Consider the following 26,747-nt stretch of genomic DNA (forward strand, 5'->3'; position numbering starts at 1 on the left):
TGAAGTCCCAACCGTTAGTTCCTCAGAATGTACCCTATTTGGAAATAAGGCCTTTGAAGAGATGATTAAGTTAAAAATGAGCCTCTTAGAGTAGGGCCCTAATCCAATAGGACTAGTGTCCTTACAAGGAGAAGAGAACCCAAGAGTGTATGCACAAAGAAAAGGTCATGAGAGGACACAGTGAGAAGATGGTCACCTGCAAGACCAGGAGAGAGGCCTCAGGAGAACCCACACCTGCAGAAGCCTTGACCTTGGACTTTCAGCTGGCAGTATTGAAGAAAATAGTTTCTGTCCCTTAAGCCACCCATTCTGTGATATTTTATTATGCCCTAGCAAACTAACACAATTACCCACAGACCACAGTTCCCATATGCCCTTTACAGCTGAGGCCAAGTGCATTTACTATTCATCAGTCACAACTGCAACCATTGCTTTTCTTAGGGTAAAGAAGTATTTCTCAGTACTCATGTCTTTATCAAACATAAAAAAAAAAAAATGGTCCAAATTAGATCACTTTACTTGTATAACTTGTCTGTTCCCAATAGAAATTAACTCATTCCTTCTATCTACTCATTCTTTTCTCTCTGCTTGAAGTTTATCAAATTCACAGCTGAACAAATAGGTTACTAGCTGGTCCAAGGCTGTGAATTCAGGTCTCTTAACTCTTGGTTCAATGTCCTTTACCACTCACTACACTACTCATTTCAAAAACGTAAAGATTTGTCTAAAGAATTTACTTTTCTCTCCAATCCTACAAATAGAATTATATGATAAGCAAACAAGCACCCTTCGAGCTTTTTTGAAAATGAACATTTCTGAAGCCCTGAGGTCTGATACATTTTCATCTAAAAAGAATCAGGATTATTTAAAAATGTTATTTTTAATCTAGGAAGACGGTATTTTTCAGGTATATCGATACCTGCAATTCTGAAAACACCCATTTATACAGATCAATCTTCTTCTGGTGAAACACAGAATTTCTTAGCTCTGAAATATTCAAAGACGTGGACGAGGCAGAGAGAATGCTGAAAGTTTAAAACTGAAATTCACCTGCTACAGGAACTGCTTGAGGCCTGTTAGTTTAATATTCCTTTGACTAAAAGCCATTATATAATTACACAATAAGTCCTTGCTCTATAAATCAGTGGAACTTATATTAAGCAGCTTTCCTTTGAAGGGACTGAAATGAGAATGGGACTGAGAAAGAGTGAACAAGAGAAAAAGCATTTGTTGTTTTTTCCTGTTTAAAAGAACTTTTTTTTTTTTTTAGATTTTATTTATTTATATGACAGAGAGACAGCCAGCAAGAGAGGGAACACAAGCAGGGGGAGAGGGAGAGGAAGAAGCAGGCTCCCAGCAGAGGAGCCCGATGTGGGACTCGATCCCAGAATGCTGGGATCACGCCCTGAGTCGAAGGCAGACGCTTAACGACTGCGCTACCCAGGCGCCCCTAAAATAACTTTTATTACCTTTTACTTTTTCCAGGTTCATTAAAGATAATGTAACTAGGTAAAAAGGAAGAAAATGTCCATCTATAATCTCACTATCCCCAGTAATAACCAGTATTGCTAATTCAATGTACATATTTCCAGTCAGTTTTATATATAATATGTATACACACACACACACACACACACACACATAATTTTTAACTGAAATTGTTTGAATTGGTGTTTTAGGTTGAATGTCCCTAGAAAACCTTGAGACGAGGATTTAAGTGCTAACAGTTCACTTGAGAGATAATATCAGGAAACATGGGTAGGAGAGTAGAAAAGTGAGACAGGGAGGAGAAAGCAGCCAATAGAGGGTACATTACCTAGGAAGCCATCCCTGTGGATCCCTGGAGCTGATCCCAATGAGGAACTCTAGGAGTCAGCATGGCGCACTGTTCTCTAAGTCACCTCAACAAAAGAGTGAATGACCTGGGCTGTTCATACATGAACTCCATCAGTTACTGGGTGAGTGCTCATCCAGAAGCATTATTCTTTAGCACTTCTGGCCTGCTAAGTTCATGGACAAAAAAACCTCAGGCAAACAGAAGTAGATGCTGGCAACAGCAAGGATAGCAAGCACACACTGAAATAGTGACGGTGAAGATACATGGCTATGGCACACACAGCATCTACAGCTCACGTGTTGTTTGGTAACCTGTTTCATTTGTTTATTATACCTTGAATTTCTTACATGCCATGAAATGGACTGAATATGATGTTAATTGTCATTTCTTTGCATATTAGGCTAGTGAGTAACTATATTAATCTCTGTTGACATTTGAGGTTTCCACGTGTTTCATTATAATACATGAATTGTGGGGCATCTAGGTGGCTCCATCAGTTGAGCACCCAACTCTTGGTTTCGGCTTGGGTCGTGATTTCATGGTCACGGGATGGAGCCCCTCCTTGGGTTCTGTGCTCAGCAGGAAGTCTGCTTGAGGTTCTCTCTTCCTCTTCCTGTCCCTCCCTCTGCTTACATGTACATGCTCTCTCTCTCTCAAATAAATAAATAACAAAATATTTTTAAAAATAATATATAAATTGTGATAAACATTCTTGTGTTGAAATATTTTGTGCAGCTATAGAAATATTATTCTAAATAGCTAGACTTGGAATCACTGCTCCAAAAGATATGCAAAATTTTATGGCTTTTGAGTTGCATCGCAAAGTAGCTCTCTAGAAAGATTATATTAATTTACACAATTACAATGTGTTTTATTTCTATTGTTTCCTGCCCAATATTGACCAAAAGGGACAGGGCTGCCCCAACGGATCACAGGAGCGATGGTGCGGTGGGTATGCTGCCAGCCTAGTGGATGTAAAGGGCAAAGCATCAAACCAGAAGATTTTCTCCTACCTGAAGATCTAATATAATTTGCCTTGCTGGATTTTTTTTTAAGATTTTTTATGTATTTATTTGACACAGAGAGAGACAGCACGAGTAGGGGGGAGCAGCAGGCAGGGGGAGAGGAAGAAGCAGGCTCCCCACTGAGCAGGCAGCCCGATTCAATGCTTGATCCCAGGACCCTGGAATCATGACCTGAACCAAAGGCAGACACTTAACTGACTGAGCCACCCAGGTACCCCCACCTTGCTAGGTTTTAGGCTTGCTTGGGACCTGTCACCCCTTTCTTCCTTCCCATTTCTACCTTTCGGAATGGGAATACCACTGTATTTTGAAAGCACATCACTTGTTTGGTTTCACAGGTTCACAGTTAGAGAAGAATTTTGCCTCAGGATGAATCTTGAATTTCACCCATACCTGCTTTAAATGATGTTTAGATAAGACTTTGGTCTCCAGACTTCAGACTTGATGATAGAATGAGTTACAAGTATCGGGGCTGGGGTGCCTCGGTGGATCAGTCAGTTAAACATCTGCCTTCGGCTCAAGTCATGATCTCAGGGTCCTGGGATCGAGCCCCGCTTTGGTGTACCTGCTCAGTGGAGAGTCTGCTTCTCCCTGTGCCCCTCCCCCCAACTCATGTTCTCTCTTGCTCGCTCTGCTCTCTCTCTCTCTCAAATAAACAATCTTATTAAAATAAAATAATGTATTGGGGCTGTTGGGATGGAGTGAATGTATTTTTCAAGTGATAAGGACATGAATTTTAGGAGGTGGAATCTGTAGACTGAATTGAGTCCCTTCAAAATCGATATATAAAAACCCTGAGGGTGGGATTTTCATGATGGGATTAGGACCCTCAAGAAGAGACATCAAAGAGCTTTCTGTCTGTCTCTCTCCCTCTACCACATGCAGACACAACAACTACCACATGCAGACACAACAAGAAGGGAGCTATCTGCATGCCTGCAAGAGAGCTCTCACCAGAACCTGACCATGTTGGCACTCTGATCTTGTACTTCCCAGCCTCCAGAACTATGAGAAATCAGTGGTTTAGGCCACCCAGTCTATGGTATTTTGTTATGGCAACCTGAGCAGACTAATACATCTGGCTTAATTCCCGGTTTGAGATTTGATGCCCCCTAACCATGTATGGGCAGGCACAGATATACCAGGTAAGAATGAAGCTGGAAGGACAAGACAACTGAGCTGGTGGGATGTGGGGAGTTAGTGTGGGTGAACCTTGACTGATACAAAGCAGGAGACAGCACAGAGCAAGGCAGATATATTCCTCCCTTTTTAACTCTCTTCCATGGACTAATCTGAGGTGGGATTCCTCCTTACGATCTTCTGGGAAGTGCTGAATGTTAAGCAAACATGCCCACTGAGCAACCTACTGTCTCTATTCCACTCACTCTCTTCCAATCTTTCCTTGCCTCACTTCTTTTATTTCCTTTATCTTACCACACATGTGCTGTACGACACTTTAATTGCTGCCTCGGGGTCTCCTCTCTAAAGGATCAATGCTCACAAATACATTTCTTATAAAGACCCTATATTTTTATTTTTTTAAAGACTTATTTATTTACAGAGAGAACAAGAGAGTGCAGGGGGTGCGGTGGCAGAGGGGGAGAGAGTCTTAAGCAGACTCCCCACTGACCACGGAGTCCTATATGGGGCTAGATCTCATGACCCTGAGATCATAACCTGAGCGAAAACCAGGAGTCAACCATGTAACCGACTACCCCGCCCAGGCGCCCCCATATTTTTACTTTAATAGAAAAAAGTTTTTTACACTAATAGAAAAAAAAAGTCCAATGAACTTTTAGAAAACAAAACTAATATGTGCAAAACTATTGAACTGAGTCATTTTATGTTTGAGATGGCTATTCATATACTATTATCTTTTAGAAAGTTAGCAATAAAGTTTCCAATTAGTTTCCAATTATGTCCTTAAATAAAACATGGGCTGAATAATAAAATATATTTAATTGGATTCATGGCTTTTAGAAAACTATATCCAATTAGTGTGAATGACACAGTATAAACTTGATGAGAAGTCTCAAAAACATAGAGTCCTTGAGCAGATTTATCACTGACACAGATTTATTAAAAAAAAAACAAAACTGGGCTGAATGTGCAAATAAGAGGAAATGGAGAAATACATATATTATAAATAATAAAATAAGATTTAATGTGATCTTTCTTTAAAGAATGTAAAGTATCTCCATCTTGCAGTGAGTGCTCAAATGTATTGGCAATGTTAATTTTAACAAAGATAAATCTGAAGCCCTACATTATGGTTCAGAAATTCCAACAAAAACTGGATAGAAATGGTTATCATTTCAGCAGCAAAGATGAAATCTCTGGATTTTTTTTTTATTGCAAAATTCATGTGAACACTTTTGAAGACCTAACTCAGTCTTACGCTGTATTAACACGAATACTTTTGTCCAACTGCTCCAAGAGAAATAGTCAACCATGCTGTTTTGTAAGATTTTTTCAGGAAGGTCGTGACCAGCTCTAGGAGCCAACATGAATCAAAACACTTTGAAAATGGTTAATTTATTTAGGAAAATTCAGTCTAAAAGATTAAGGTCCAAAAAACATGTATGAAAAGTGAATGGTTGAAAGGAGTAAGAATATTTAACCTAGAGAAGCAAAGACTCCTAAGGGAATTGATAACTACCTCCAAACAGCTGAAGGGCTATTATTAGAAAAAAGATACAGAGTTGCAGATTTCAGGCCATTCTCAGAGAGAAATTTCCAATGATGATGTCCAACAACGGAATGAGATAACTTATATGACAATGACCTCTTCCTGACTAGAAGGGTCCAAATACAGGTTGGATGACCATTTAATTCAATCATTACTCTGCATTATGGTGGAACATGACCATTATGGTTCCCTTCACCTCTAAACTACTTGTTGGAGGATCCTCAAAACACCCTTTTTTATTTTGAAATTTTGAAAATTTCAGGTCATAAAAACAACCTTTAAAATATCATTTAAGGGGCGCCTGGGTGGTTCAGTCAGTCTGCCTTCAGCTCAGGTCATGATCTCAGGGTCCTGGGATCAAGCCCCGCATCGGGCTCCCTGCTCAGAGGGGAGTCTGCTTCTCCCTCTCCTTCTGCCACTCCCCCTGCTTGTGCTCTCTTGTGTTCTGTCAAATAAATAAAATCTTTAAAAATATATCATTTAAAACTTACCATCATGTGAATCTCACCTCAGTAAATTGTGTTTAAAAAAAAAAAAATTATAGGGGTGCCTGGGTGGCTTAGTGGGTTTAGCACCACTCTTAGTTTCAGCTCAGGTCATGATGTCAGGTTCATGAGGTCGAGCCCCACATCGCGGGGCTGCTCCCTAGCATCCCTGCTTAAGATCCTGCTTAAGATTCTCTCTCTCCCTCTCTTTCTATCCCTCCCCCACCTCCCCTCTTTGTAAAAAGAAAAAAAAATTATTAAAAGAAAACCACACATTTTCAAAGTTTAAGGCAACTATATTATACAATTGAACAAAATATGTTCTTATTTTAAATGTCACTGGAACAAGGAATAATTAATATCCAGGAAAAGAAGATGCACTGTGCTGATATAACTAGTAGAACTGAAATTTGATTTAGGTTGGGGAAAATATATCTGAATTTTTTTCTTTTTTTTATCAAAGCCGAGGCTATCATAGCTAGGATGTCAATTCCAAAGGGCAGAAGGGTAGCACAGGGATTTCTCACCCTAACGCAGCAGAGAATGATAAAGCAAGGGAGTGTGCATGGCCCAAAACATTTACAGAAGACTCAGGTCGCCAAAGCCAGAAGTGGAGTTAAAACGATTATGCAATGGAAAGACAACACAAACAGGTATCAGGAATGAGGTGTGGAGCCAAGAACCTGGCCAGGGAGGTAAAAAGAGGGTTTGGGTAACAGCTGAGAAGTATGTTCCCTTGATACCCATTTAGATAAACTTTTCTGAATATGAGGTTAGAAGTTCATAGCATTGGGGTGCCTGGGTGGCTCAGTCGTTAAGCGTCTGCCTTAGGCTCAGGGCGTGATCCCGGCGTTCTGGGATCAAGCCCCACATCAGGCTTCTCTGCTGGAAGCCTCCTTCTTCCTCTCCCACTCCCCCTGCCTGTGTTCTCTCTCTCTCTCTCTCTCTCTCTCTCTCTCTCGCTGGCTGTCTCTATCTCTGTGAAATAAATAAATAAAAAATCTTTTAAAAAAAAGTTCATAGCATGAAAAATGAAAAATAAATATGAGAGAGAATTTGTTTTATAAACTGTTCCTCTCAAAGATTTCTTCTGTATGAGATTATGACCATCCTTTTTCTTTCCTTTTTAGGGGAGGAGTTGTTTATTACATCCTCTCTTTTATGAAATAATGGTAATTATAAATAATTTTGTTTTCTTTTGTTTAACAGCATCATTGGCAATAGGAAATACTAACAAACCTGAGCCAATCTTGTCATTTGTTTTCCTTTTAATTTCACCAGTCTGTGAAATTTAAAAATCTGTAAACAACCACTCAGAACATATATTTGTGTTTGCAATTTGATTTTGTGAGGAGGTCAGGGTGATATGTTAAGTCTGAACTGAAAAAAGAAAAAAAAAGTTTGAAAATAATTTATTTGGCAAATGAAATCAATAACTGTACAAATTAATTCCTTCATATCACACACCATATTAATGTTTAAATATTCATTTTTTTTAAGTAGGGTCCACACCCAGTATAGAGCCCAACACCGGGTTTGAACTGAGGACCCTGCGATCATGACCTGAGCTGAAACTAAGAGTCAGACACTTGACCGACTGAGCCATCCAAACACCCTAAATATTCAAGTTTTTAAAATAATATTAAAAGATTATAAAGACTACTTAGAGTTCCTTTGTTGTTGTTGTTTTTCTGTGCTTATTAACTGCTTTGATGAATGTATGTTAAATAGCTCTATTGTTCTATGAGTAATATATACTCATTTACAAAATACAAAGAAAAAGAAAAAAATCAAAGTTAACAATTTTCAATATTTAAATTTAGCAGGCTTCAAATATTAAACAACATTACCAATAGGTATTTCTAAATGCATGGAAGAACTTCTTATAATATTTCAATCTTAAAATATATCTATGGCATAAAATTACAGTTTGAATCATAAACTCTGACTGAGCCTTGCTGGGTACTTATTCAAACCAATATATCAATTCTTCTGAGGATTAAAATAAATCATGAATACCAGCTCTATGCATACTTACACTTGCAGAATTTAAGAGGTAGTGCGTCAGCCATTATGCCACAGACAAGCATTATTTTTCTGAACGTGTTTGCAAATCTCATTATGAGGAAAAAAAGAGACAATGGATGAAATACAACTGTGTTGTTTTTATCGTTGAAAATTTTATCAGTCATATCAAAATACTAAAATGAAATCAAGCATAATTTAATTTAATAATATTCTTAAGTGATTTAAATCACGTATCAAAATCTTATAGTGTTTTACTTACATTGTCTTTAATTTTCATTGTGTAATCATGTTATAAAAGAGAGTTCTGATTGATAGAATACGAGATAATATATTGCCTCATATCATTTCTATATAACCACCAATATTACAGATATACATATCAAAAAATGAAGAAATTAAACATGAAAATATGATACATAACATTCATATAAAGCATAAAAATAGCATTTATTTAAGAGCAAAGTTAGAAGCCCCAAAATAAAGTGTGTCATTTTCTTATACTAACATGTTCCAAATTAAGAAAGCAGCATGTTAAGTGTAAATCTTAATTTAGGAACTGCCTATGGGAATGAAATAAATTCTGGGTGACTAAGTTGTTTTAAAAATAACTTTGCATTCATTATTTTAAATAAGTTGAAGAAAAACTTCATGCCATGTACTTTCAGCCTGATAATGGGTCACCCCAAAAAGCTGGTTTATCACATAACATTTAAATGAAATCGTTTAATTTTTCCACGTAATTTTCCTCCTAATCCCCTGCCAAAATCTGAGGAAGAAATGGAACCTTTTCTCTGCGTACTTTTCCCCCAGCGGACTGCCAATGCCAGCAGCGGTAGGTTAATAATAGATGCTTAGTGACAGTGTATTACTGGTCTTTGGCAGCACAGGGCCCGAGGTTAACACAGAGGTCACTTAGGGTCATTCTGCTCAATAAATCTACAATACTATTTTGCTAGATCTCTCTTCCATGGAGTGGGAAAAGTTTAATGTCTTCTTTCAGATTTCTGAAAATTCCCAGGAGTTTACATCCCCAAATCTGATTCGGAGCTTCTACTCCTAATTTTAGCTCTGTTTCCATCTCATGCATGCTATTTCTGGTTCTGCCTGGTGCCAAGGCAGATGTGAACACCAACACTCTTCCTTGATTTCTGCAAAATTTACTCATTCATTTACTTTTGTATCTAGCAATCTCTACTAATGATTTGAGATATTGGAAGTATTTACGTCACAGAAACATAAACAACTTAGCATTCAATATTCGGGAACTTTCTTTCTCAAATACCTCCTCCTCCTTATTCTTTCCCTCTTCCTTCCTTCTTATCACTGCTCTTGATTTTTAAAAATCTATAACCTGGACTCCAACCTCCCACCATGCTATTGCCATTCTAACTTCCTTTTTCCCTCATCTATGTTATTTCCTGTCTTCTTTGACCCTCAAGCAAGTAAAACAGAAATAGCTCATTTTTTAATGCAGATTTGTTCAAATTCCTCTTAACAACACTGACAATAACTTTAAAAGCAACATCAAAGTAAATCATTTAGGATTCAAAGGTGTTCCTCAGTTTAAAGGCTCCCACATAAAATTCAAAATTACTTGGTCTAATAAAACTTTAAGTTGTTGTAATTCAAATATCCCCTGCTGCACGACCATAATGGGGAATAAATTCTCTGGAAATGACTCGAGGCAAGTAGCTCCTTACCAAATCCACACATCTGATGAGCTGGAGGCATAAGCTAAATCACAGCATAGAAGCAGAAATCAAGGGGCGCCTGGGTGGCACAGCGCTTAAGCGTCTGCCTTCGGCTCAGGGCGTGGTCCCGGCGTTATGGGATCGAGCCCCACATCAGGCTCCTCCGCTAGGAGCCTGCTTCTTCCTCTCCCACTCCCCCTGCTTGTGTTCCCTCTCTCGCTGGCTGTCTTTATCTCTGTCAAATAAATAAATAAAATCTTAAAAAAAAAAAAAAAAGAAGCAGAAATCAAGGTTTATGAGCCTGGATGTGCTTGGTATGTGTGTTCATCTGAGTCAAATATTTTTCCCTTTCCCGTATATGCTAAACCACTGGGCTGTAGGGAAAATCAGTTATTAAAAGATTGTCCTTTATTTATTTTTTCAAATTTTTATTTAAATTCTAGTTAGTTAACATATAGTATACTATTGGTTTCAGGAGTGGAATTTAGTGATTCATCACTTACATACAACACCCAGCACTCATTATAACAAGTGCCCTCCTTAATATCCATCATCCATTTAGCTCATCCCCCACCACTTCCCTCCATCAACCCTCAGTTTGTTCTCTAATCTTAACAGAATTATGGTTTGCTTTCCTCTCTCTAAAAGGTTATGAAGTGCTTTGATTGGCCCAACTTTGATTATATGTTTACCTCTTTCACTGGAGGTTCAGATTCACTCAAACCATGGAGATTAGGAAAGCAAGAGAGGTACTGAGTAGGCAAAGAAAACACATGTCTCCCTTACCACAGGGTCCATGTTTAACCTTATTATTTCATCTTTGCCATTTGTACCATTGGGTACTCCGTGTCTTTAAATCAATTTCTCTATGCCTTCCTCTAGAGAAAAATGCAGAAAATTAGCCAGTGAAATCCCTTGCCTAGTTCCTGCTCTATGATTTTTCTTTTTTTGCTAGCCAGGTTCATTTGACATCTTCCGTACTTCTTGACACAAACTGATAACTGCTGAAAAGTTAAAACCCTTCAAATCCAACTCTGCTCCAAATTCTAAGATCAATCTTGAATTTGGTCACTGGAAAATTAAGCAGTTCAAAAGTTTCAGCACGAGATCTCTTCAGCTGATTGTTCTTTTTTGACTTTGGGTTCAGGTACACCTTCCTTGGGCATTTACTTTGGTCCTAACATCATGGCACTCAAGTCCCTGTAGGCTAGGACAATGGCTCTGCCTAGGTCATTTCCAGTACTACTATTCTCAACCCTCAGTACTATAGCTGGGCCCTACACTATGAGATTGGACTTCTCTGGAGCTAGGTCGTGTCCTCACAGTCACTGAGCCTTGTTCTCCTGATAAGATGTTCTGAGATGTTCCTGACTCTCTTTCAGTCTGGATATTATGAATCATCAAGGCATAACTAAAGGCTCTTCCTAAAAGAACTTAGAATTCGTGGAAACATTATTTCTGAAAATAAATTGGATTAGGATGTAAAGAATATAAGGTACCCTTTCTATACAGTATACTCTGTACATTTACAAAAAATGCTATCCTTTAAAACTTCTTAAAGCATTTTAAAGCAAATAACTATCAACATATTAACATACGAATATGCCTGGCTTTGTGAGCAACCTAAAATACTATCTCATTTTATCTCCACACAATTCTATAAGGTAAATACTAAAACTCTCTTTTTATAAATGTGTAAATTCAGGAATTCTCTCAGATTCAAAGATTGCTGTGTTATATTTAAATGTGCTGACTTTTAACTCATTCCTGAAATCTTTCATTTATTCTCTTGACTCTGAGACTCTACACTTTGTCTTCATTTTCATTCTCCTTTATGGCCTCTTCTTTCTCCATATATGGGTAACATTGACATCAGGTTTCCTCTTCTCGCCCATTGGTCTCTCCATGAACAATATCACTAGTCTCATTGTTTCATTACTTATTGTAAAAAAAAAAAAAAAAAAAAAAAAATCAGTAAAATACAAACACAGCAAAAAAAAAAAAAAGAAAAGAAAAGGAAAAGTTATATTTACCAAATAACTGACCTAATTCATTTCTCTAAAATAGAAATATTAAAATAGCAAAAATAAAAAAAAAAATTCAACTGAGAAACATCTAAAGGGATAGGACTCAAAGTTAGAGATGGCTGATCTCTGACCATTCTAGTTATGTGCAAAATTCTAGGTATTTAGCAAAATTTTAAATTAAAAATAACCTGTATATATGAATGAGTAGATTGATGATTCTGGTATTCAGAATTTCTTCAGTTTCAAGTAAGAGAAACCCAACTCACATTGGCTTAAGCAATAAGTCACTTCATTTAATTTTTGAAAAGTTAAAGAGTAGATGTTACTGGGTTTAAGGGGTCAAAATGTGCCATCTTCTCTCAGCTGTTTTTCTATGTCAACTTCATTTTTAGACTGAATATCCCCAACTGGTAACAGAGATGTCTGTTAACTCAGGCTTATATCCTACCAGCTAAGCGACTATGCCTGAAACAGAGCATAGTTCTCTTGATAAACAGAAGTTTCAAGAAGGATTCCTAATGGCTTGACTTCTGTCATGAGTCTATCTTGAACCACTTACTATGACCAAGTAGATACAGTACTGTAATTGGCCAGTTCTGAGTCGCAATCTCATCAAGGGCTGAGGAAATTGTCAGCCTCATCCGAACATCATGGACTGAGAGTAGCAGAGAACAGTTTTCCCAACGGTAAATAAGGGTGCTGTGCTGTCAGAAAATTCACCTATGATGATACTTTATACCTGGAAAGTGGTTTTTTATCTTCTCAACAACAGAAATTATTCACACTTTATAAATGAACAAAACAAAATTCAGGGGGATTAAATTAAAAGTCACATAGTAAAAAGTAATATTGGACTTTAATTTCTATTTCCCACTCTAAAGTCAATATTCTTTCTGGTGTGCAATGATTCCAATTCTCCTACAAATGAGACTACATTTTCCAGAGAGTAAAAGAAAAACACCTTACTGAAAGCTTAAATTTATGCAAACACAAGTATATGATTTGATGTTCTCATTTATTTTCATTCAGAGTATTACATGGACATCAAAATAAAAAGAGGTATTACAATAGTGACTGAGTCCACATCTTAATGGACATTTCTCTACCCTTACCCTGGCTTTAACATATATAAAAAATTTCCCCCAATGGTCCAGAATTTCTTCCTACATAGCACAAGCCGAAGTCTACAGGTAAGAAACAGCAACCCTCTATGCAAAGCTTGATGTCATAACATCACCATGGCAACAATATCCCTGAAGACAGGAGATGCAAATTTTGCCCTGAAAATTAGTCAGCTGCAGTGACAATCTTATTTACTGTCTCTGGCAAGTGGTACAAATCTACATAAGACCTGTGACAATCTTCCAGTGCTCATTCCTATTAAATAAGACCACAGATCTTATTAAGAAAATAATTTTCCCCAAACCAAAATCACAAACCTATTCCTAGGGCATCTTGTGGAAAGTACCCATTTATCACATGTACTATAAACTTTTTTAAATTGAATACAGTAGGTAATCTTTCCACATATTGGTTCTCAGCTATCTTATTTTTTGACCTGACTTTTTAAATGTCTATTAGTTGCTTCCAGATTTACGCATAATAAAAATATCTTGAGAAACAGGATGTGAAATAAGTGCAGAATAAGAAAATCCACCCACAACATATTTTAAAGAAAGAAAAATGTGTATTTTTCAGCCTAACCATGGTTGGAGCTCTCAAGACCCAGTTGAAAAGAACAGGAGTTCATTTCATTGAGAGATGGTGGGGGTGGGGAGGCTGAAGTGGAAAAAGCAAACACTGTAGTGGAAAAAGCAGATGCTGGAGTGAAATAAACTAGTATTTAAACCCTAGTTCTGTTGACGGATAGATGTAAAATGATCAAGTCTCTTAATAAGCGTTTCATCTCAGTTTCTTTATATAGAACAGGGATTGGAAATACCCCAATTTTCCAAGATTCTTGAGAATATTAGAGATAATATATATGAATTACTTGGCATGCATTAGGTGGTCAAAAAAAAAAAGCAAAGGAAAGCAAACCATCACTGTTTAAGAGACCATCTGTACTTTGTTTTCACCAACACCTGAGCTCCTGGACTTCTTGCACACTTCTGATGTCTTGAGCCTGGACTGACCCCCTGAATTTGACACTTAAGATTATCGCACTGGAATACTGGCATCTAGAAATATGTCTCCTACTCTACTCTGCTCACAGATTATGGATCCTCCTCATTCAAATCTGTTCCTCTTTGCCCACCCATCCCAGCCTTGAGGGCTCACACTGACACTTCCTCGATGCCTTGATTCGTAGCCAAAATGGGACCCATAAAGCTGATGGAAGAATCACACAAGTGCTGTAAGACCTGGACATCAGGGCAGAATGAGGTTATGTTAACCATTTGCTGCTCATGACCATTTTGAACCCTGTCCTCAGGGTCCACCTCTGGTGCCTAGTACCTTGGGTTGTGGTTGTTAAGCCTCACAGGTTTCTACACCAGGCTTTCTTTTCTCCATGCTCCTTCCCAGTACGACTCTAGATCTAGAGTTCACTTGGCTGGAAACAGATCTCACTTTATGGCTTTCCATAGAATACTGATAAACTCCTTCGCACAAGCTATCAATAAACTACTTAGTTTAGCACACCATCTTTCTTTGGTGGAATTGAAATTCTAATGAGAGAATTCTCTGAAATTTAGAATAAGGGGAAAAGTTCTCAGGCATAGAGTTGGTATCATTATAGCTAAAATATTGAACATGCATTCTTATTCCTCTGAGTATAATTTCATTATGCAAAACAATTCTGTATGCCTAATAATAAAAATAATAATATCGATCACTGGTTTTTATATAGTGTTGAGGGAGTGGGATATTAGCAGAGACACCAATTGTGGAGTTGAACAAGCTGATCTTTCATCCTTTAAAAGCTCACATGGTTGCAAGTAACAAATCACAGGAAGTACTTTCAATTTTCATAAACCTAGAGATATGAGTCTTAATGGATGGGAGGAAACAGTAAAAGGGCAGAAATAAAATACCTGCTAGCAATAACATTTTAGAATGAGAAGCTGCTGATTAGAATTAAGTGTTCTAAAGTTCTCATATGGAGTTATTAATATTAGACATTATTAAACTATATATGTATATCAAAATCCAACTAGCAACCTTTAAAAAAACAAAATAAAACAGACATAATACATATAACTTCCAAACAAGAAGAGCAAAAAATATATCAGTTCAATGAAGGCAAGATAGGAGTGGGGGGAGTGAGGGGGAAAAAAAAGAACAAATAGGAATCACCATAAGCACCATGTAAGATATTAGAAATAAGCCCAAATACCCACAATAATCTTAATAAATGTAAATGAGCCAAAATAACAGGTTCAAAACAGAGACTGTCACAGTATATAAAATTCACAAGCTGTTTATGGGAGTCAAAGCTAAAACATAAAGACACTGAAAGGGTGAGAAAAAAAGGATAAAAGCTGGGGAAGCTATATTTTGTCAGTCAAAACCATCTTTTTTAAAGATTTCATTTATTTATCTGAGAGAGAGAGAGAACATAAGTGGGGGTGGAGGGGCAGAGGGAGAGGGAGAAGCGGACTCCCAGCTGAGCAGGGAGCCTGATACAGGATTCAATCCCAGGATCCTGGGATCATGACCTGAGCCAAAGGCAGATGCTTAACTGACCGAGCCACCCAGGCACGCCCACACAAAACCATCTTTAGGAACAAAAGCATGCAGTAAATATCACTAGTAATGATTTAAAAAAACCAAAATCCACATTTCTTTAAAACCCAGAATGATACAAGTATACTAGCAAATTTGTTGGCTTGAAAAGTAAGCCTTCTAAAAAAAAATAATAAGTAAATGAATGAATGACATAAGTGTGACAATTTTATGAAGAAAATTATAAAACTTCTGAAAGTATTAGAGATAATTGATGGATAAATACATCATGCTTATAATAGGAAAATAATATTTAAAGACAGTGATCTTTATAAACTAACCAATAAATTTATGTAATTCCAATGAAAATCCTAAAACAATTTTTTCATGGAAAATTATAAGCCAATTTAATAATTTTTTTAGAACAGCAAAAAATGAAAAAATGTTAAAAAACCCGATGATTAAAGGAGGAAATATTATCTAACAAAATAGCAAGGTTTATTAAGCCAAGTTAGTTTACAGAGTTGATAGGAATGCATTGATTTAGAAATAAAACAAAACAACCAGCCAAACAGAATCCAGAGCTCAGAATCTTACCAGCACATATAAAGAAAAGTGACCTCTAACAAAGTGGCATTGCAAATCGGTGGGGAAAGGACGCTGGGGAAATTTTCATAAAAAAAAAAAAAAAAAAAAAAAGTGAAATCAGATCCCTACCTCACATTTTACACAAAACCCAGTAACATTAAATAAGTAAAATTTGCTTTTACAAAAGCAAAACGTGAAAACTTTCAGAAGAGACCATCACCTCCCTCTCCCATGGTCTCCTAATGCTGTGTGTTAGCTGGTGCTGCCTGGCACTGTTTTTGTAAAACATGGCAGCTAAAACTACAGCATTCACCTCCACCGATGAAAAGCCCAGACTCGGGACTGAGAACAGGAATGAGGTTAATTTGAAGTGGCAGGGCAGGCACTATAGTGCTGTTTTAGATTAAAATGTGTATACCACTTAGTAAACTAATGAAAACTTACTGTGAACAACTGGGTTTTTCAGTAAGGCAAATCAGCTCCTGGTTTGGTGGGCAGCCAATCCATCAGGGAGACACACAGCTGAGCTGGAAACACAGAATGAAGATGACATTGGTGCATTCCAGCAGCGAACTGGTGTGCATATAAGCAGAAAGAACTTGCTGCTTTTCTCCAGAACCGTGCTCCCACGTAAGGCAAAGTATTCTAAACTAAAGAACCACAATTTGGTTTCAACACATTCTGACTGCTATGACAGGTTTTCCTTTTGTCTTTTATTTTCCAGTCCTTGATTCATTTTAATTGTATGTAAGATAATTGATACATGCACACAGGTTCATTGCATTTTATGTTCCAAATAGAGAATGATATGCAAAGCTGGTCATGAAAGGACTTACCAGCTCTTAAAAATTCTTACATGACTTTCAGTCCTTTGAATTTTTGTAGTTAGGCCCTTGTAAATAAACCCTTGTCAAATAATCCCAATTTGAATTGTGACTTCTGTTTTCTAGGACTCTGATTCATACGCTTTTTTTTTTTTTCAGGCTTGATACCAAATCAGAATGTTTGATGGCAAAATCTCTGACTGTTCACTGGTTGGTATAACCTGCTTTGGCCGAGGTCTTGAATTCTGAATCCTCAGAGAAGGGACCAGAATTAGATAGCCAGCAGCCTCACAGCCCAGCCAATATAAACCCATATGTGTGTTTCTAGAAATTAGGATGACAGGTAATGCAGTGAGGTTCTACACGCAGGAATGTGTTCACATAACACTTACACGCAATCCATAGACCATGGGATGGAAGCAAGCATATTAAGCCCCTATTTATTCCAGTAACAGATTTCTTACTTTCTTGCATAAACATGAAAGTTACAAATAAACTTTTGAAGCTCTGGTGTATGAAGAAATGTGTTAATAACGAGGAAATTATTCATGAAGTTACAAAACCTTATTGTTTACATATTTTAAAAATAAAGATGCAAAAACCAACCACAAATTAAAAAAAATAATAAGATGCAATATTTCTTGGGTCTAAAGATCCCTTTACCTTCACACATTGAAAATGATATTAACTCTGGGATTGCAAGGTCAGGAGCAAGGATATCAGATCCTGGAAGTTTTCGTTCCTCAAGGGCTTGTGAAGTTCAAGATCCTTAAGCAAGCTGGTCACAGTTGGGAGGATTTGTTTTGCTCTGTGCTTTCTGTACTGTCAATTAGCAGTACTTAAATTCTATCTTTTTAAGTCTCCCTGCCTTTCTCCAGCCTCTGTGTGTGTTTTTTTTTAATTTGTTTCTAATATTAATGACAGAAAGCATTTCAGAACTCAGCTCCAACTACTTTCCCTTGATCTACCTACCAGCCTCTCTCCAGCCTCTCCCTGCTACTGGTAGAGCCATAAGTTGATACTCCTATTGCGGATAATGTTGCCCATCTTTTCTTCCCTATGTACCTCACCTCTTCCTATCTGGAATTCCCTTCTCACCTTTTTCACTGAACCCTTTCTAGCAGCTGCCTCTTCATATTTTCCTTCCACTCCTTTCCACACTTAATTGTCTTAGGGCTCTAGTATATTCAGGGGCCAGAAGTCCCTTCCTTCCTCCCTACAGCTTCCTGGGCAGGTGTCATCTTTCCTGCCCTGAGATATTATATTAGATTTAAGTCAACCTGCTTGGCACATTGTGAGAAACTACTGTGTGTCAGGTACCCTGCGAAGCCCTGGCGATACAAAGACTGCCAGGGTGGCACAGTGAAAAAGCTGCAAGACAACAGACCTTGGTCAAAGCAGCACATTAACAATGGTCCATCCTGGTGGCACATGCAGAGGCTATAAGAGGATAGATGCTGTAAACCAGAAAGATGACCAAAGGCCATGCACAGTGGGCAGGAAAGAGTTAAAGACATGTCCCACAGATCCCAGTCTGCAGTGTTTCATTGAAAAGTCACCTTCGTAGAGTTTCTGTTCATGTGAGAGTGAAGGTCAAAAAAAAAAAAAAAATCTTAGAACAACTACCGTGTCTTCTGGTGGATGCCAATTTTTACCAATCTTCCTGCAGCCCCCTCTTCTTATCAAAGGGCAAAGACTGATACCCTGAGAGAACACAAGGACCCTCTCTGACTACATCAAATCCCCTCTGACATGTACTCATTGCACCAGGTCTCCTTCTTTCTTGGCATTTGGCATAGCAGCGATTTCGAATTTTTTAAAACATGACGGTTTGATGATTTTCTATAATGCAACACTGTAAAAGCCACAGGACAGGGCTCGCTCGCTTCTCCCATCTTTGCATCTTCAGCACCCATCACAATGCCGGCTACATTAAAACGTTCAATAAAGAAGTGTCAAAGAAGAGCCAATAAATGATAATACTCTTACCAACGAAGTAGCTCCGTAAGTTTAGATACAACGTTTCATGTAATCCTTATAGTAACCCTATTTTAAATATAAGATAACTGAGTCTTTGAAAGCTGAAGAATGGGAGGTTTATGATTAGAACCCAGGTCCGCCTGGCCTTGCTGCAGCCATACTCTTAGCTACACCACCGTATAGTAAACTCCTGCCCTTAATGGAAAAAGGGGAGAGGGTTGATTACAGCAAGTTTCCAGAAACAGCAAGGGCTGGAAGCAACAGACAGAATGAAAAGTCATTTTTAGCAAGTCCATCTGACATGGAATATGGAAGTGCCGAATTCCTGCTGATTTCCATCCCACAAAGACAAACTGGAAATCACTTAAATATCCAACATAAGAAAACTGTTAAGTCGGTTATGGCACATCTGTGTAGCAGAATACAATATAATCATTAAGTCATATTTTATAAGAATATGGGGAAATGTTCAAGATACATCACTAGAGAGAAAAGTCAGATTATAAAAAAGCCTACATAACTATAACTCCACTTTATTTTGTTTTGTTTTTATATATTCTTTTTTTTATTGGAAGTAATACATGTATAGAACTTAAAAAGTAACATACCAGTACAAGATTTGTTATGAAAAACAGTGACCCCTTGACTCTACCTTTCTTCCTCCCTAGCTCTTCTCTAAGTATAAATCAGAAATACAGAATATTTACATTCTTTAACTGTTTCTTCTTGCATTTGCCTTCACGTTTCAGACCACGACCACCGTTAGACCAGGCACGAACCTAGTTCCAGGACAGTGGCCTAAGATCAGATCACTCCTGCTAGACAACACAAGTATTTCTTTCTTGGGATCTCAGGAGGTTGAACCATCAGGATGGTGCTTACTTGCTGATCTGGGGTGACTCTTTCATTTATATCAGATACAGGAAGCGTTCAGACCCTGGACTATCAACTGTTGACTGTTGGCCTAGAGCCGCACATACAGGTCTGTGCCAGGGATCTCAGCCATCCATGCTCTGATTATCCTACCACTTCAGGAACATAGCACCCAAATGTGGGGTGTGTGGTGTTGGTAGGAATTCCTGAGCCTGGATGCCCTTGCCCCTGGCGCTGTCCACTGCCAAGCAGTCCCACAGGACTCCTTCAGAGTTCCTGAGACTGCTGCTCCGTACTACCAGTAGGCCCCTCTCACCCATTTTCTCTAATTATCTCCAGTGGATGAAGAGATACCAAGCTCCAGGGTCAGGCTTCAGCTGTGCCAGACAAGAGACAGACAGTCCTTTTATGAATGGGATTATTCTTCGTCCTCCACGCAACTCCCCTTATTTACCTTTTGCTGGTGATGGTGGATAGAAAGCAGAGATGTGGCCAACATCAAAACAGATCATATGCTAGGAACAGGGGCATTATAGTTTAGAGCATTCCGGAGAAGACAGCTGGAAGGATGTTGTTACACATTTACGTTATGAAATTCTGAACCGTAAATTTAACAAACCAGAAAACTATTTCTCATTCACATACTCCTATATACTCCAGGTACGACTTGCACTTGTGATCATGGTCGATGAAACACACTAGCAACTTTTAGCGTCGTTGGAAAACATTATTCACAGAAAGTAACGATTTAACCACCATCAAATAAGTGGAATTAGGGAACTGTACAGCAGGATCTATATTATTTCAATACAAACAGATTCTGAAGAAATATTGCATTATGAATAGTAATAGCCTTGCTATCTTTTTTCTCAGGGTGGTGGGGAGATATAAAATTAGCCAAGGATGTCATGGTTGACAATAAAGAACAATAATACTCAATGTAAATACCTCTTTTTTAATTTACATCTGCAATTAATCAAATCCAGATATTTTACATGGGCCCATGAACTTTATTACACATTTTAAATTGAATTATTTATGTAAAAAAAGGCACCATGAAAGTATTATCCTGCATTCTACATACCTTAGGGGAGGCCCTATTTATAATTTACAGTGCTGCTACTTCTTGATTTCATAATTTTAGACATTATCTATTGAGCTCCTTTCCTAGAAGATCAGAAATTATCTTTCTTAAACTTCTTTGATTCCATATATACATATATATATATATATGTATATATATATATACATATATATATATAATGTGTGTGTGTGTGTGTGGGACCCCAAAATAAATAACAGGTTTGCTTCTATAACACTGTTAACATACCAGAGTCCCCAAAGAAGTACTAAGTTTATTTTCACAGCCAGTTTTTGCCTTTTGGATGCCCTGGGTCCTGGCTTCATTCCCAGATTATGTCTTGGCTCCTGGTAGGAGTCAACCAACTGCTGAAAATGCAGAGACTTAGAAGCCAAAAGACTGGAAAAGAAGAGCTTGAAGAATGAGCCAGCCTGTCAGCTTTCCAACAGGGTGTATCTGGTGGAGGGGGGCTCCTGCCAACCATCACAGGGATTCCAGCGTAGACCACAGAACATCTGGGACAAGCTACAGGGAGTTCAAGGGTGGAACTGTTCTAAACCTGAGTCCTGACATAACCTAAGTCCAATTCTTTTCACTTGATTATGTTCCACGAGGGTCTTACTTTTTCTCTCTTCCTCTCATAGTGTTTTCTCCTTTTCTACACCTTTCAACAGTAACTCCCACTATTAACAGGTAATAAAATCCTTTCTGCCTTGTTTAATGGCCCCAGTATAATGTGAGTTAGCCTGATTAATTATGCCTTATGAGTTGGCCCAAAAGTCTATATCCAGGATAGAGTGTAAGCCTGAGAAGTTTATAGGTCCTAATTAGATTAGTAGGATGGCCCTCAACTCTTCTATACACTCTATAGAAATCAGAGCTCCCAGGAAGCCCAAGAGCTTGGCTGAAATATGAGGGTTATACAGTGTCAGCTTGCCTGTGTCCATGGACACAGAGTATTGAGCAATAAAGAACAAAAGGAGTGTTGAGCAAACAATCTGTAGATGAGGGGTGTTAAGCAACAAGGAATGGAAATACAGCCTGTCCTAAGAATCAGAGGCAGCAGTTTCATGTACAACCCTCCCACAATCCCATCTCTAAATGTAGGTGGGAGAGAAAACTTCTCCTAACGGAATGATTTTGTCTCAGGAAGCATTTTCCTTTTCAGAAGTGTTCTCCACTGTGATCTATTACTTTATTCTTAATTTAGCCTAGACCAAACATTTAATTTTAATACTACTTCCCCTCATTTGCTGGGACATTCTACCTAGAACAATCTATATATTTAAGATAAGTAAATAAGATTAAGTAAATATCTATATATTTAAAAGTAATAAATCCACAAGGAGTCCTTATGGTATGAGAAGTGTCTTGTCTGTGGTAGCAAATACATGGACCTAGCTAGGTGATAAAATGTGCACCACCTAATATACACATACATAACAATGAGTACAAGTAAAACTGGGGAAATCAGAATATGCTCTTTGGATTGTATAAATGTCAATATCTTGGTTGTGATATTATGCTATGTGTTGCAAAATGTTACCTTTGGGAGAAACTAGGCAAAATGTACAAGAGATCCCTCTGTATTATTTCTTACATCTTCCTATGAATCTGAAATTCTCAAATTATAAATAATCTTTAAAAACAATACTGAATCAAGCTAACAGCACGCTAAAGACAATACAGTCTATCCCCTACCTTAAAGAATATGCTATTTCGTAACTATCTAAAAATTCCAGGTTCCATTTTCATATTCTCTTACTCCTTGGGATTTTTTACCCTAGGGTACCCATCCCGGGTACACCCCTCTTTTCTTCCCTTAGGTTCCACTTACCCTGCACAAGACACCCGAAATGCACATTGTGGATCCCCAGTAGAACACACCTCTTCTGTCTCTGAAGCAGCCCCTCTTTGGTCATCTCAGGCAGGCTCAAGGCCCCACAAGCCTGAAATTCTGGAGGTCTCAATGCTCAAGGCTGGGCTGTGAGGCAGAGTTGGGGCACTGTAGCCTCATATCTCCTTGGCCCTGCTAACTCTTCACACCTTGTGGAGGGGCATTGTCAGAAAAGGCAGAAAAGGACCAGGGTAGGGCCTAGACCAGGGATCTCTCTTGTCAAAGTCTAAGAGGGGTGTCAATCACTATCACCATTTTATAGATAAGAAAATAGAAACTTAGGAAAATTATGCCTCATGCAACCGATAACTGGTAGTAGCAAGTTTCAAGCCAGATCTCTCCAAGTGTAGGGGCCTCTGTATTGTATGGATGGAGGTTTCTGTGATTTGTCCTGCATAACCGACCACCTAGACCAGCACATATGCAGGCAGGCTAAAGAATGCTGTTTGTGAGACTTCTGCTGCGTAAGTGACCTTGGGAGCCTGGTTAGTTGACATTAGCTGGCCTCCAGGTCAGAATTGGCCCTTCTGGTCTGGACGCTAAGAGCAATAAATTTTGCCTTGCATCCCCTCCGGCTCCAGGTTGGGCTGGCCCCCCAGAATGGCATCTGGGAGGAGAGGCAAGCACATCCGGCCCAGGCTTGAATATGTAAAAAGTCATGATAACATAGGAATGCAGCTTGCTCCAAACTGCATATAGGCAAACCAACGATTAACTTCAGACCCCCATCATTTGCTCTATAAATACAGCCCTTACGGGGACGGTCAGTTGGAAGTCTCACTTGAGGGGAGGACACTCTTGCCCAGGCTCTCAATCAGGACTCCAACCTGGCTGTCTTCATGGGGCTTCCTCAGCGAACAAGGCTGGATGTTGTAGGTACCCAATTTGATGCAACCCTGACTTATTCTCCTTCACTGCTTACTGTTGCCCTCATCTACATGCAGATTTCCTTTTCTTCTTTCTGTTTCTATTGGATTTTTATATCAATAAAGTGGTTTCTCCCCCTTCGAAACTGAGAGTACACCTGCCATGAATCTTTTGCTTGGAACAGCTCTTGGAAACCTAAGGAAAACATCCATTTCACTCTCTTTATGGAGTGTACCAAGGGCCTTCCTATGTTTTCACAGCTGTCGTAATTATGAGCTGGATTTACAAGTTGTCTTTCTCAGGAGGATTTTATAATTCATTTAATGGGACAGATTAGTATCGAAAATGAATTCATTTCAGGAGACATTCATTAAAAACCTATGCCACAGTTGTTTAGACACTGTTCATTATTTTCAGGGCCAGCTCATTATTCTTGATTAATTCAGGTACCAACTTTTCAACATTAAAAAAAAAAAAGATGTTAAACTTAAATAAATGTATTATGCAGTTGCCATTACAAAGACTAATGCATTAGCAGGCATTCCTGAGACATTTCTGTGCATTCTGTCTAATTTTTTCATTATTTCCAGAAATTTCTCTCTAGTTCTTAAATAATAAACTGATTACATAGACCGATATACAAAATCTGCCCTCTTTTCCCCCAGGTAGAGAGATGGAAATGAGTTAGACAAAGTGGAAAGTGGACAGTGGAAAGAAATGGAAGTGGAGGAGAATAACAGAACACTTAAGGGATAGAAATGCTTCTTAATTTGTCAACTATAGCCCTCCTAGGACCTCTCACTTCTAAACTTCAAAAAATGTCAGGTACCTCCTTCCTCCTTCTGGTTAAAATGTCCTATTCAGTTCCTTTGGGTGTCCCTACTATTTTCTACTGATGGAGTGGTTTAGATATATGGGACTAAGTTTACCCTACAACATGCTGAGGGAACGGAGTGGTCTATCCTGTCAGCTGGGGAAAAACAAATTCTCCTTCACACTTAGTGGGATAATAAGTGGGATCCCCAGAAACAAGAAAGGAGGGAAACTTTCTGCCACAGTATGCCACGGACATTTATCATGTATCTCTTGTAACAGTCATTTGTGGAGATGAAACTGTAAGAGGAAAACATGCAAACTTTAGGACATGGATTTGGGGTATCTTTTCTGGCAGACCAGAGGCTTATTTTTCTGGATTCTCTTGTGCATTCCATTTAGATAAGATTTTGTAGTCAGAAATCTCCAAGAAGGGGTGCATGAGTGGTTCAGTCATTAAGTGTCTGCCTTGGGCTCAGGTCATAATCCCAGGGTCCTGGGATGGAGCCCTGCATTGGGCTCCCTGCTCGGCGGGAAACCAGATTCTCCCTCCCACACTCCCCTTGCTTGTGTTCCCTCTCTCACTGTCTCTCTCTGTCAAGTACATAAATAAAATCTTTAAAAAAAAAATCTCCAAGTATGAATAACATTACTTTAGTAAAACAGAATAATACAAATTTAGGAAATCATTCGCAAAATAATGGATTTAGTTGGCAGAAACCAAGAATGTTAAAATATTTGAAAGACGTGAAAAGAAGTCACCTGGATTTTTAAATAAAATATACAACATGTTGAACATGAACGAAATCAGTCAATGAGATGAGCTGAGGATCACAAAGGAGTGATTAAGTGAAGGAGTGGAATGATGCTGAATAAGGTGATGAGAGTAAAGATGAGGAAGCAGGAACGCAGTGATACATACCAGGGTGGCCGAGATGGGTATTCTAGCCTGGACAACTGCTAAAGCAAGAGTACCTCTTATCTCCATACTTGCCTGCTACCTTCTATTCTCAACACAGCCGCCAACCCCCATCCCCTACTCCAAGGGTTTCCTACCTACTTGAAAGTCAAAGGCTTACCATGCCCCACCCCCAATCTCACATGCTCTGGCCCCTGGTTATTTCTTCAATTAAATTTCTCTATCTTTCTTTTCCCTAGTTTACTACTTCACCCATCCCCTCCGGTCAGCTTACTATTTTGTAAATATCTCAAGCATTTCCCCCCTTCAACAACTTTGTACTTGCTCTACCCTTTGCTTGAAATGCCCTTTCCCTAAATAGTCACACAACTTCCTCCCTCAATTATTCACGTCCCTATTCAAATGCCCACAAGATCCAAGAGAGCTTCCTTAACCACCCTATCCAAAATAGCACATATATTCACCTAAATTGCTCTCTTGCCTCCTATCCTTATTATTATTTCTTCACAATAAGGGTTACTAACTGATAGCATGTTATTTTGTTTGTTCATTGTCTGAACTCCATACTGGCTTTAAAATCCATGAAGCAGAAACTTAGTTTACATTGCCTCTGTATTTGCAATGCCTACAACATACCCAGCTGTGATTAGCACTCAGAAGCATTTGTAGAATGAAGAAATGAAGTACAGTGAGTGGTTCATACTGGAATATTGTGTGAGAGGTAAGTTTGGCCAAATGGATGAGGTAAAAGTTATCAAGAGACTTGAAACACAGCACGAGTTTACAAATGGAGGCAATGGATTTTCTGAAGAACAGTTCAAGCCCCCGGACACAGCATACTGTGTGCTTCCTAGCACAGAGGAAGATGTTCGTTAAATATTTTCATGACGATGACAGATATTAAGCAAAACAGAGAAAGTCCTTTTCTGTCACATGTTAGGGCAAAGGAAATGCACACTCAGAATGCATGACTGACATTCCCTGAATTCCTCTTCACCTGCACAGTACATGGGAGCTACTATGAACTGAATTGCTGTCCTCCCAAAGTTCATATGTTGAAGTCTTAACTCCCAATATAACTATATTTGGGGATAAGGTCTTTAGGAGGTAATTAAGGTTAAACAAGATCATAATGGTAGAGCCCTAACCAGATAGGAATATAGCCTTTTAAGAAGAGGAAGAGATATCTCTCCGTGTCCCTCTGTTCCTCTCTCTGTTTCTACTTCTCTACCACGTGAAGACACAGCAAAAAGGTGGCCATCTGCCATCCAGGAAGAGAACTCTCACCACAAATCTAAAGTGTCAACAACCTTCATCTTGGACTTCTACCCCCTAGAACTGTGAAAAGTAAATTTCTGTTGTTGAAGCCATCAGCCTATGGTATGTTGTTACAGCACCTGAGCTGACTAAGGCAGGAATCTTCTGATATTTCTGCTCCCCAATATGTTAGAGCTTCT

The 26,747-nt window shown here is 38.5% G+C and overlaps 1 long non-coding RNA gene across 1 annotated transcript in view; it reads right to left on the minus strand.

Annotated features, from left to right (window-relative positions):
- Nucleotides 1-8,073: 8,073 nt before the first annotated feature.
- Nucleotides 8,074-26,747, minus strand: part of LOC103676763 — a 62,139-nt gene continuing 43,465 nt past the window's right edge. Inside the window, exons 2-3 of the long non-coding RNA XR_572202.2 lie at nt 16,481-16,563; nt 8,074-8,151 (exon numbers count right to left, since the gene is read on the minus strand). This is a non-coding gene — a long non-coding RNA (uncharacterized LOC103676763). The remainder of the gene's footprint in view (nt 8,152-16,480; nt 16,564-26,747) is intronic.

The sequence above is a fragment of the Ursus maritimus genome, unplaced genomic scaffold, assembly GCF_017311325.1.
Source record: "Ursus maritimus isolate PB19 unplaced genomic scaffold, ASM1731132v1 scaffold_35, whole genome shotgun sequence".
Taxonomy (NCBI): domain Eukaryota; kingdom Metazoa; phylum Chordata; class Mammalia; order Carnivora; family Ursidae; genus Ursus; species Ursus maritimus.